Below are 13,517 nucleotides of genomic sequence, written 5' to 3' on the forward strand. Positions count from 1 at the left end.
TTAAGGTGCTTAGCATCTTTGAACGTGGATATACCACCAAGCCCAGATGAAACATATTCCAGGCTGTTAAAAAGCAAGTGGGGAAACTGCAGAGGCTCTGATTGCAATTAACCAATCCTCTTGGCTACAGCAATAGTGCCAGGGGATGGATGACCGCTAATGTTGCAGAATTATTTAAAAAGGGGAGGAAAGGATAAATTCTGGACGTTAGTTTAACTTCGGCGGTGAGCAGATCAATGGACTCAATTCTGAGGGACCGTGTAAACCATTATGCTAAAAGGCAGAGATGAATCAATGTCAGTCAGAATGGATTTGGAGAAGGCAGTTTATGAATAAACAGTTTTTTTTTGAGGTGGTAACAAGCTGGCTATTGAGAATTGTGCATTTGATTCAGTCTACAAGGATTTTTGTTAAGCTTTTAAGAAGGTCCCACTTGGCAAGCTGCGATCAAATGTAATGGCCCATGGGTTCCAAAGGAAAGTGACAAATCAAATGCAAAACTGGCATAATGATGGAAAGGAAAGGGCAACTGATGACCATTTGTTGAGTACTATGTACACTTATGTTCTCCACAATGCAGAAAAGATGTAATTGCACTGGAGCAGGTCCAAAGACTTTGGAGGCCACTGACAGGACTGGAAAATTGTGGCTGAGGAAAGAATGGATAAGTGAGGAGGCTGAAGGGAGATTTAATTTGAGGTGTATAAAATTAGGAGGTCGAAGAGAGAAGCGCTCCTTGAAAGGTTAGGAATTAAAAGCACAAGTGGGGTACTGATAGTGCTGGCAAGCCCAACATTCTTATTGCCCTAATTTCCCTTTAGCTGAGTGGCCTGCTGGACTATTTCAGTATCAGCCACATAAAGTGGGACTAAAGTGACATACCAGCCAGACCGAATATGTGTGGTGGATTTCCTCCCCTGAAGGACATTTGTGGCATGTGCAACAATCCAGTTATTTTATTATCACCTACTTTCTTCTAAACTCTATAAGATTAACTGAAATTATATTCTACAACTGGGATTGAATGCTGGTCTCTGGACTGTTTCAGCTTCTGGATTACTCGTCCAGCAAACTAACTGCTGCATCAACACCATACATAATTATTTTATGAGGATTATCAAACTGGAGGAGATTATGGATTTATGGAGCAGGAAGGCAATGGGCAATTTTAAAATCAGAGAAAATTAAGAAGTAGGTCAGCAAGCACAGGAATGATGGCTGGATGAGATTTTGTGCAAATTGGGATTGCAAAATTTTGAGTAACTTCCAATTTTACAGACAGGAGAAAGAGGGAGGCCTGCTTGCATGGTCTGGAGGTCATCAAATCTAGAGATAAAATAGAAATGGTTGAGAATTCAGCAGCTGCATTAGTTGAGACAGGAATGGGATTAGGCAGAATTAGAGAGGTTGGAATTGGCAGTCTTGGTAACCTAGTCTGAGGTTCATCTTGGGATTATACATGTTATCCAGGGATGCAAACAGTCTGGTCCAGTTCAGTCAGTGGCCAGTGGAGAGGCGAAGAGAGGGGAAATAAGGCTGAGGGTCATTGTGTGCACCTGGAAAATAATGATACATTTCTAGATAAAATTGCAGAGAAATATTAAATTCTTTCAGACAAATAGGGTCACAGGGAGTAACTTCTAATTAATCATGGACCAGACACAAAAGCTACTTGGAGGCGCAGACATCCTTCACAAGATCTTGGTTTAATTTCTCCATCAGCACCCATCACCAGCAGGAAATTAAAGGATCCATCTTTGCTACTTGACCCACATCCCACAATGCAATACCTAGCCAGCTCAGTGTTCCCTTTCTATCATTCTAGATCCAATTCTCTCTTGCCTTGTTTCTAGTTCTCTCTCCTGCTGCTAAATATATTTTTGGGTTTATGGAACACAAATCAAAAGCTATCATCATGTATAATCACAATACTCCCATTATTTCTCTCATACACAAAGCTTTTAATGCTCAATATAATGTTGTAAAAATAAAACTACTCAAATATCTTGTTTTTCAAAATATAATCATTCTAAGAGTACAGGTGAAAATCCCAGCAACAAAATAAAAATACCCAAATTACTGAAGCTGACTGGATGGTATGGATGCATTCTAGAACAATAATCTTAACACATATGGCTACAAAACTTGCATTCAGATCATGAAGGCACAATTTTATTCAAGATTATCAGCTTAACACTCCTGCTTCTGGGAGATAGTACCCTGCAAGTATTTGTTTTTAGAAAGCATTTGAAAAATGTCAATGGGCAAATTGAGCAATCAGAAAAATACATTTGCACATATGGAACTCATTCTAACAATAGGTAATGGTAAAAAGTTCTTCTTAGCCTGTGGAAACAAAGGGGGAACGTGTGTTGAAAGCCAAATTTTTATTAGATGAAATAGTTGTAAGAATCTATGAAAATATGCAGTGAAATAAAGTCATGTGCCCAATCAAAATAATTCCTACAAACTATTAACCAACATTTGAATCTCCACATTTTAGTGAAGATGTGAAGGTTCTTACCAGTTGGAGAATGAATGCAGAAATATCCTTCTATTTGTATTGTAATTATTATGAAAGCTTTAATCTTGCGTTCACAAGTAGAACTAAGGAAGAGGTCAATCCTGGCCCATCTTTCCAAAATTCATCAGGATGAGATACAATTTTAGTATGTCAATACAAAGAAAACCCCTATAAATCTTTTTTTTTATATTTTAAAGCAGTAATTCAACTTTAATCACATTAATTGAACTTGCCAAAGTTGCAATTGGCTGGGGTCACACCAAAATTGGCACAGAAGACTCAGTAAGGAGCTTCTGCAATCCACAAAAGAGCACGGGTATGGCAACAAGTCTCACTTTACAGGACACAATACTGAATAAAGGGGAACTGTGAGATGGATGAAAGGGATCCAAAAGCACAGGAGAACATTCAAGACCCACTATTACTTCAGACATCTTTTCTATGCAGCTTGTTTATCTCAATCTCTGAGAATAGAATGCAGCTTTGTATCATCAAGAAAGCCACTCTTGAACCACTATCGTAGTCAAAGAATGATAAAAGAAAGGGAGTAAAAATAACTCTGTCCTTTTTTGTTGTTGCAACGCCTTTCCAAGCATCAAATGGAGAATTAGTTGATCAACCAGTTTATGGTTTTATCACTGGATAACCAAAAACACTTACAACTTTAAATCTGACATCACAAATCGCATTATGGTTATAGCAAGGAAAAAGGTCAATGGGCTTATCATGTCCACTTAGACTCCGTACAAAAGCAATTCAGGTAGTTCCACTCTTCGGCCCTCTGCCAAATTCTTTCCTTTTAGTTACTTATCCAGCTTCCTTTTGAACTCAACAACTGAATGTACCTCCTTCTAGCCCCCATTCTAGACCCCAAACACTCACTGTGTAAAAAAAGTTTTTCCTTTTTACATGATTTTATGTCCAGTGATGAGACATTCTTACAGAATACAGCAAGTCAACTCCTGTGGACAGTCAAGTCCCTATACAGCATATTACGGTATTCATCGACACAAGAATTTGTCCAAATATCTTGCAACCTCCACCAACCAGGATTTTGTATCATTGCACATATTCCAGGGCATGTCATCATGTCTATGTTACTGTTTATTCCAACTCAAGGTGTTCAACAAACAGTTGGTTCCTCAGAAATACAGATTTATCATTCAAATGAATGATCCAATCACTGCCAATCAATGAACCTCTCCATCAAGAGCCTATAAAGTATCTTAATGATCAGATGTTTGATAATAATATCTTTAAAACTTGGTTAGCACTGCCACAGCACGACTATATACTCCAGATGCTTAGCGTGTTTAACATCTTAACAGTAAAATGGAATGTTTCAGCTATTGATAATGAACTACAACACACCATGGTTTTGAACTGAAACTGAAAAAAAGCCTGAATTCATAATATTTAGACTTGTCATTGTATTCAATCTGACTTTAATTTTGACTTTTTTTCATAAACTATTCCTTATTGCAACCGATTACTCAGAAATTATTAATCTTAAAAGAAACCAATGACTTTTTGAGCAGATTGTTTGTACTGTTGTTTCAGTAATAGTGTATGCATTGTGTCCATTTAACAATGATGAAATTCTGTAACCCTTTGTTACATGTATTGGTGCACTAGAAGCTTTTTGAAAGCATCATGACAGGGCTCCAAAGGACCTACACATAATTTTGCTGGTTAAGTATCTAAATAGAAAAAATTTATAGGGCTTTGGGCAGAGGGCTGAAGAGTGGAACAAGCTGAATTGCTCTTGCACAGATTCAGAATGGACACAATAGGGCAAATGGCTACTTTTCTTGCTATAAATATGATTGGATATCTTTATGACAAATTTAAAGTTGTATATGTTTTGGTTATCCAACGGTGAACCATGAACTATTTGATCTACTAATTCTCCATTTAGACTGACTTGTGTGATTACTGCCAAACAATGAAATGGCTTTGCAAGCTGCCACAACACTTTCTTCCTGAAACTCATTTCCTCCACTTCAAGTACTCCTCCCCGGCACCTTCCAAACTTCCAACCTCCATGTTCGTCAATGTTAGTGGATGAAAGGAAACATGTTAGTGCCACTCCCTCAAATCTGGCCTTCTCTATTTTTAGCTAATATCATGGAAAACAAATTTACTAGAGCCAACTTCTGTGCCAGTTAGCTTATTTATTTTATAGAAATAATGCACATACATTTTGCTGCCTTACTTACAACATCTCATATTCTGCCTTGGGAGTCTCCAACTGATGGCCTTAACATCGATTCCTCTAACTTCCGGTACCCCCCCCTTCTTTTTCTTTCCCCCTCACTCTTTTGTCTTCCCTTATTCCTATGGCTCCCTTCCCCCACCTTGATGACCTGCCCATCTCCTCTCCTCCCCTCCCCCATCCTTTATTTCATGGTCCACTGCCCACTCCTACCAGATTCCTTCTTCTTCACCCCTTTGCCTCTTCTACCTATCTCCTCTCAGCTTATTACATCTTCTCCCCCTCCCCCACCCACCTGGACTCACCTATCACCTGAACTCACCTACCACCTGCCTGCTTGTGGTCCTCCCCGTCCCCCCATCTTCTTATCCTGGCTTCTGCCCTCTTCCTTTCCAGTCCTGATGAAGGGTTTCGGCCCGAAATGTCAACCGTTTATTTCCCTCCATAGATGCTGCCTGACCTGCTGAGTTCCTCCAGCACTTTTTGCGTATTGCCTTACTTTAATATGTTTTGATGAATTGTTACAAAGAAACTGCCTATTTTTGAACAGTATTTTTCTACTTCATTTGCTAATGGCTAAACTCTTGAAACCAGACAAGTCTGAGGTGTTGCATTTTGGGAGATCAAATGCAAGAGGAAAGTATACGGTAAATGGCAGGACCCTTTGGAGCACTGATGTACAAGGGATCTTGGGGTGGAAGTCCACGGCTCCCTGAAAGTGGCGACACAAGTGGATAGGGTGATAAAAAAGAAATGACGTGCTTGCCTTCATCAGTCGGGGAATGTGTATAAGTGTTGAGAAGTCAGTTGCAGCAGCATAAAACTTTAGTTAGGCGACATTTGGAGTACTATGTGTAGTTCTGGTCGCTGCATTATTGGAAGGATATGGAGGCTTTGGAAAAGGTGCAAAGAAGGTTCACCAGAAGTGGTACCTAGAATGGAGTGTATTAGCTATTAGGAAAGCTTGGTCAACCTTGGATTGTTTTGTCTGGAGCCTCAGAGGCTGAGGGACAACCTGATTGAGGTATATGAAATTGTGGGAGGCATAGATTATAAACAGTCTTTTTCCTCCAGGGTGACAATGTCAAATACCAGAGGGTATAGGTTTAAGGTGAGAGGAGAAAAGTTTAAAGGAGATGCGCGAGGCAAGTTTCTTTTTACACAGAGAGTGCTAGGTGCCTGGAACCTGCTGCTAGGGGAGGTGGTAGAAGCAGATACAATAGCAATGTTTAAGAGGTATTTAGACAGACACATAAACAGGCAGAATATAGAACAATACAAACTTTGTGTAGGCAGATGGAATTAGTTTCAATTGGCATTATGGTCAGTGCAGGCAATGAAAGGCTGAAAGAACAGCACAGCGCAGGAACAGGTCTACGCTGTATGTTCAAAGTGATAACAAAAATATTCTCAGTCAAAAGAATCCAATATGGATTTATTTCCAAATGCAGTCTGATGTATACATAAATAGAATTGATTGTTTTTAAAGTCACTGCACTTTAGATTTAGTTGATCTTAAACAGATGGTTAACCTTTATGGTGTCAAACAAATTTGTGACATTTAACAAAATAATACTCATAAAAGTCTGTAAGGAAGAATTTTGATCTTACTCATTAGTGATAGAAAATGTTATTTTGCTTGTTAATGCCTGCAATATCATGACTTTCATAATTTGAATTTCAAACACCAATAATTGATCATCTTTTAAATGATTGAAAAAAGTACCTCTACATTTTGTCATTTCACATATTCATAATTACCAAAGACTGAGTACGCCAAGGCCTGCATTTTCATCACCACAGAATCTAAGATTACATAGACAGTGACTCTCAGCTTTGAGGGGAGGTTCCTACATTCCAGCATCTACAGAATATAGAATCAGCAGCCCTGTTACCAGTTAACGGATTCCACCAGGGAGCCCACTATGCACAGTGCACTGAAAGTAATGAAGCACATTATTTTCCACATATGTGCTATATATGTGTGGGACTCTTACCAAAGACAGTCATTGCAAATAATGAGTAATTGTCTGGTGAGGGATGGCTGAGGCCAACACACCGTCCTTCTGCACAACTTCAACGAAGGCAAACAACAAATCAAGAAACACATCCTGTGGTGGTGGCATCTGACCAAAATAGTTAAATCAGTATCCACCTCCTCACCCTGAAAAGTTTGGCAAGGACAGCAGCAAGGCTCCCAAGCAGACACTTGTGCTGCTACTTATGTCAGAATTCTTGGTTTAGACCATTTATTCTGATGCATCCAATTCATAAAATTGCTTCAAAACAGAAGCAAGCCAGTTTTAAGAAAGCCTAAGTATATTCCATGCCAAAGGGAGCATGCAATGTCATAGACTGAGCCATACACCGCAGAAGCAAGCATTTGGCCACAGGTCCACACTGACCATCAAGCACTTCTTTTACTACAATCCTACATTAAATCCATTTTATTCTCCCCACATTCCCATTAACTACTTCCCTCCAAATTCTACAACTCATCTTCACACAATGGGCAATTCACATCGGCCAGTTAACCTACCAACCTGCACGTCTTTAGGACATGGGAGGAAACTGCAGCACTCAGAGGAAACTGCAGAGTCATAGGGAAATATCACATGTAAATTCCACACAGGCAGCACCAAAGGTCAGGACTGAATCTGGGTCACTGGAGTTGTGAGGTAGTAGCTCCACCAGCTGCAAAATTATGCCACCCTAATGTGTTGATCACAAAGAAGACAGACTGTGAAAAATGTACAATCTAAACATCTAACCACAAAATATCAGTTGTCTTGAGCTATTGTAATTTAATAGCAAATGTGCAGTCACCTCCAAACTAGGAATAAAGGTTCAATATAGCTTGTGCTATAGAAGATCAGTAACCAGATTAAACTGTGAAGTACTTACATAAACATTTTTCTGGTCATGTCTATTTTAGTTTTATTAATGGTACGAAGTTCAATTTCATATAAAAAAATTTGAAATGAAATGTGAAATGTAAAAGTGTAATAAATAAAACTCTTTACTATAAATTACAAGAAATTACTGCAAGTATAATATTTTTACTAAACACAACAGGACAAGTCTCAGGAATTACATTTTTCATTAATACAAGGGAAGAATCAGATAGTCAACTGATATTAAATCTTGGGTAGATAGAGTGTTCAACTTAAAGTAAAGAATCATCTTATGAGCAGGCTTCATCTATTGTTCCTTGTTTCATGCAATATATAAGCTTCTCTTAACCTCTATTCCCACCTAAAACCTTTGTGCACATGCCAACGGAAGAAAAATCCTTCTCCCTGACACAACCAACAAATGAATGCTAAGAGGTTAAAGACTACAATCTCAATAAAGACTTGAGCACATAAATTAGGCCAATACTTCGGGGCTATAATAAGGCATTGCTGCACTAATAAAGATGCTGTCCTTCAGAGGAGATGCTAAGTCAAAGTGTAGTCTGCTCAGATTTGAGTTGCCAACCCGACAGGTTGCCCAGAATAACCAGAATGGGAGATCAATCCCTTGAGCGCTGCTGCAAGAAACTGGAATAAATAAGAAGGTTCACACTTTTCAGTATTTCTTTTCCCTACAAACGCCATCAATTTTTAGTGATGGCTCTGCAAATTTTTTTTTGAGGTCTAGTGCAACTGTTCTTTATTTTAAACAATCAACAGGTCTCTGTCTCAAGCTTGCATAATCATGTGGACACGCTGCCCACTTGGAGACTTTAGTCAAAGGGTATTCCTCCTCAGAATTGTTGCAGCTTGGACTGAGACTCGATTTTGGAACCCCGTTGCTCTTTCTACCCCAGACCCAGGAAAAAAAATGGATAAGAGAAAATAAAGTTTTAATCAACAAACTGAGGAAGAATATTACATTGAAGAATACTGCACAAGGTCCAATTAATCAAACTGATTAGTATCAAGAATAGTCAAAGTAAATAATTTATCAAATGATAATGATTGATAAAACCACACGTACCAATACAGAAAAATTTCACGTGATTTGTAATGCAAACCACACATCTTTGCGATTATCCTTTACAATATTTTTATTAAATCCATGAAAAAAATACAGAATACATGCATCAATAAAGAGAGTAAAAACACTACTGAATACATTGTGTTAAATCGTACTTAGGATTACAATACTGTAAATCAATAATCACTATAGTAGTTAGTTAATAAAGGAAGAAAAAAATTGAAATATTTTATTACAAAAAAAATCTACCCCCACTAACAAAACCTGAAGCTGTTAGATAGAAGAAACAGCAAGGAAATACCTTAAAAAACGTAACAGTGTCAGCCAATATCTGCATTTCAGTCCCCAAATCAGAGATTTTGAAAATAATTCAAAAAGGGTCCCCACAGGGTTTGAAAGTCTAGGTTAGATTCAAAAACTGAACAGCAAATCTCCTCTAGATTCAAGTATGACATAACATCCTGTAACGATTGAACATGCGTAGGCAGAGTAGCTTCCTTCCATTTAAGCAATACTGCTCTCCTGGCTATAAGAGAAATAAAAGCCAGAATATGTAAATCAGAAGCCTTCAAAGTTATATCTTTTTCTCCAACAATCCCAAATAACGCAGTCAAAGAATTAAGCTTAAAATTTATTTTAAAAAGTACAGAAAAAGTACGAAAGACCTCTGTCCAATATTTTTTTAAGACTCTGACACGTCCAAAACATGTGAATTAAGGAAGCCACTCCGTTATTGCATTTATCACAGTGAGGAGATATATCAGAATAAAAACGTGATAGTTTACCTTTAGACAAGTGAGCTCTATGGACCACTTTAAATTGAAGGAGAGAATCTTTGCGATTATAAAGTTCCACATTTTACTTTCCTGACATTGAGAAATCAGCTTTGTATAACATTGCAAATAATAACTAAGCATTAATAATATCTCAGAAAATTGTTTACCCTTGATGGTGTTTGAGTTATTTGAGTGTAAACTAAACCCTGGCCTTTCAGCAGCATATTTAATTCAAATATTTATACTTTGTTATTATGTCACAGCAGAGATGTTACCGCTGCAGGCATGAGTACTATTACATTCTTGTTTCACAGACTTCAGCTTTCTGTCCAATTCTTTTGATCAAATACAGGAACTACCATCACAGAGTATCACATCATGTCTTCACAGAGAGAAACGGGTCACTCAGATCTATATATTGCTTGCTGCATGTTCCAATGCACGTTAAGAGTTACAGGAAAAATCAAATACTGAAAGGCAAGAAACAGAAAGTGACATATGACAAAATAGGAACTGAATTACAGAACAAGGTGCCACTATCTAGCTGAAAGAGAAAAATAACAGGGTGACAGACAGGAGGAAACAACTGCAGTCATAGAGAGACTGAAATAAAGAAGCATGGAGTCAGATAGGCTTGTGAGTGTGTACATACACATATATATAAAAAAATCTACAATGTATTTTTTTTAGATTTATTTCATGTGTCATCAGAAGCAGCTTATATCAATCCATCTTACACAATGTCACTATTAAAATGTGACTGATAATCACGTCCCAATACTTCTAATTTCATATAGACAGTGTTGTTGATTTTCATTATAAATGATGAAAATTTAAAACAATCAGCTAAGCCGAATTAGATTTGGCACTCCAATCAACATCCTAACCCTCCCCCTCCCCCACAATACCACCCACTTTATTCGAGCTGGATGTGTGTTGGGGAGTGGGGGGAGGGCTTGTAATCAGGCTGATTCCCCAGGCCTCATCATGCCTCAGCATACCCTGGGAGGTGTATGCTGAGGCATGGTGAGGCCTTAAAGTGACTGGGCTGAGCCACTGACCAAGAATGCTCCAACATCCTTTTGACTGGAGACAAGGCCTGAGGGTGAAGCCACACCTCTTGTTGCAAATGGAAGATTTTTTAATAAAAATAGTTTGTGTTTTTGATATTTAATTTAAAATCCATGAAGATTGTTTTGTGAAGTCAAGAATAAATAAGTTACCTTCCCCCCCACCACCTCTGAACCCATGCTAGATTTGACCAGTGTGGCATCAGAGAGCCAAATTCCACAGCATAATGCTGAGGAATCTCAGCAAGACTGGACTCCAGCAATAGAGCAGAGTGCCAGACGTGCTGGAATCTTCACTAAGTATATCTAAGACTTACAGCAGGTGCACGCAAGTCCAAGGTTTACTTAAGGGAAGCAGCTGAATGCTTGTCGATACGTTTGGAACTATTGCCCACTGCCAGGAAAATTTAGCTCATGCTCTCTTATTGTTTTTCAACACAGATCTAAAATTCTTACAATGAATGATGCAACACAAGACCAGAAGAGTTTTACAAATTTTATTTGGTATATGCAATTCTATTACAAAATACAAAAGGCTTTCAATATAACTTTCATATTTTAAGCATAATTTCAAATTGTGTTTTATATAAAAATGTAAAATTGATTTTGTTTTGAGATTATCAATCTTTTATTCCATGAAAGTGAAATAACCTGGAAATATAGGCCATGTTTTTGGGGATGCAGTGCGATTATAAAGGAGACACTTCAAAAGTACTTCTTTACGCTGTATTGGTATTGGTTTATTATGGTCACTTGTATCAAGGTACAGTGAAAAACTTGTCTTGCATACTGTTTGTAGAGATCAATTCACTACACAGTGCATTGAGGTAGTACAAGGTAAAAACAATAACAGAATACAGAGTAAGGTGTCACAGCTACAAAGGAAGTGCAATGCAGGTAGACAATAAGGTGCAAGGTCATAACACGGTAGATTGTGAGGTCAAGAGTCCATCTCATTGTATGAGGGAACTGTTCAATAGTCTTATAACAGCTGGATAGAAGCTGTCCTTGAGCCCGGTGGCATGTGCCCTCAGGATCCTGCATCTTCTGCCTGATGGTAGAGGAGAGAAGAGAGACTGGTCTCGGTGGGTGGGGTCTTTGACTATGCTGGCTGCTTCACCAAGGCAACAAGAGGTATAGACAGAGTCCACGGAGGGGAGGCTGGTTTCCATGACGCGCTGGGCTGTGTCCACAACTCTCTGCAGTTTCTTGCGGTCCCAGGTAGAGCAGTTGCCATACCAAGCCATGATGCATCCATATAGGATGCTTTCTATGGTGCATTGATAAAAGTTGGTGAATGTCAAAGGGGATATGCCAAATTTCTTTAGCCTGCTAAGGAAGTAGAGGCACCGGTGAGCTTTCTCTTGGCAATGGCATCTATGTGGTTGGACTAGGACAGGCTATTGGTGATGTTCACTCCAAGGAACTTGAAGCTCAGAGCATGTAGAGCTTTGAAAGGATACTGTATAACTGCAGGTTCCTGATATTTAAGCTCATTCTGCATACAACTACAAACCTGAAGGGCAGAAATTTGCTTTTTTTCTCTCTAATTTTTGTTCTGCAATTCTAGGGGGATATGTCTTATAAATGCAAGTCTTCCTTTCTCAGTTTAATTGAAAGTGTCATGATCTGCACTTGACAGCTGAAAAAAAGAATAGTATCCATAAAGGAGCGGACAGTTAAGTTAATAGTTTGGTTGTGCATATAAAATAGATGTACCCTATTCAAAGGAACTTAACATTTTGGAACTTAAACAACTGTATGCCTATTGGCATTTTTAAGAACAAAACAGCTGATCCAGAGCCAGAAATCACAATCCCAAATTTACTGTCACAGAAGAAAATCAGTACTCATATGTCCTGCATTATGGAAATAAGAAAGCTAGTTTATTGTGTTTTCATATTTCAAAGAAGCAAAGCATTCCATTCCTGAATGAATGAGTGGGGCAAACACTTAAAGCCTTAGCTCCATGTCTCATACAGCAAATTGGCAACATTGTACTATTTTAAAAAAGCAAGAGTATTACAACTTCTGACTGCTGCATTCCAAATCCAGAAATAGCTTGCATTAAACTAAATGAATAATGTATTGTGTGTAATCATTACATTACAACATCATACCAAATAGTATGTGCAGTTCAGAATGCTTTACAGCTTCAATTTGGCGGCAGTGTTTCAGCAAATAATTTATCACGGCATGTCTTGAAGTATGTACAAGATTTTCTATTGTTCATTTGTAATTAATTCATTTTTTTTTGAGTACTGAGAAAATTTTTAAATATATTATTAAAAGAGAGGCCAGATATCGATGGGACTATTACAGGCCTATAAGAAAAAAAATCTTCAAGTTTTTAGATGATATCAATAAAGAACAAACTTGCCATATTTGAAAGGATCTTGAGATTTCAGATTACAGGGCCAAAGATAGTGTATGTGTGTAAGCATTACTTTTAGTAGAATGGAAACATCAAACAAAAAAAATGTATACTTTAAATCAAACTGAATTCAGTGCTCGTAATTTTGAATGGTAGATGTTGACAAAAAAAAAGCAAAATCACTTTAAAAAGATTAAAGCCAAGTGATGTACAAGAGCAGAAAAGTTGGTAGTTTTGGTTCATAAAACACTAAAAGCAACACTAAGTGGGTGAATTCAAAAGAGACTGCAGCTGCTGGAATGTGAAACAAAAAAAACGCAATGCTGGAAGAACTCAGCAGCATCTGTGGCGGCAAAAAGTGTATACCTGATGCAGGGTCTAGACCCGAAACATCAACAAACACCTTTTGCCTCCACAGATACTGCCTGACCTACTGAGTTCTTCCAGCATTGTTCTCTTTTAAACCAAGTGGCTGATAGAATTAAGACAAAACTAAAAGGAACAGTAATTTTTCTAACAAAATGCAACAGAACAAAGCCAAAGACCTAGAAACTAACAATGCTGCGTTTTCTTACCA

General features: G+C 38.1%; 1 protein-coding gene across 1 annotated transcript in view; it reads right to left on the reverse strand.

Moving 5' to 3' along the window:
* The window catches only part of LOC127574061 (lethal(3)malignant brain tumor-like protein 4), a 238,484-nt gene that overhangs the window by 203,235 nt on the left and 21,732 nt on the right, over nt 1–13,517 (reverse strand). The gene's annotated exons all lie outside the window — the stretch shown is intronic.

This window comes from Pristis pectinata, chromosome 9 (assembly GCF_009764475.1).
Source record: "Pristis pectinata isolate sPriPec2 chromosome 9, sPriPec2.1.pri, whole genome shotgun sequence".
In the NCBI taxonomy this organism is placed as follows: Eukaryota; Metazoa; Chordata; class Chondrichthyes; order Rhinopristiformes; family Pristidae; genus Pristis; species Pristis pectinata.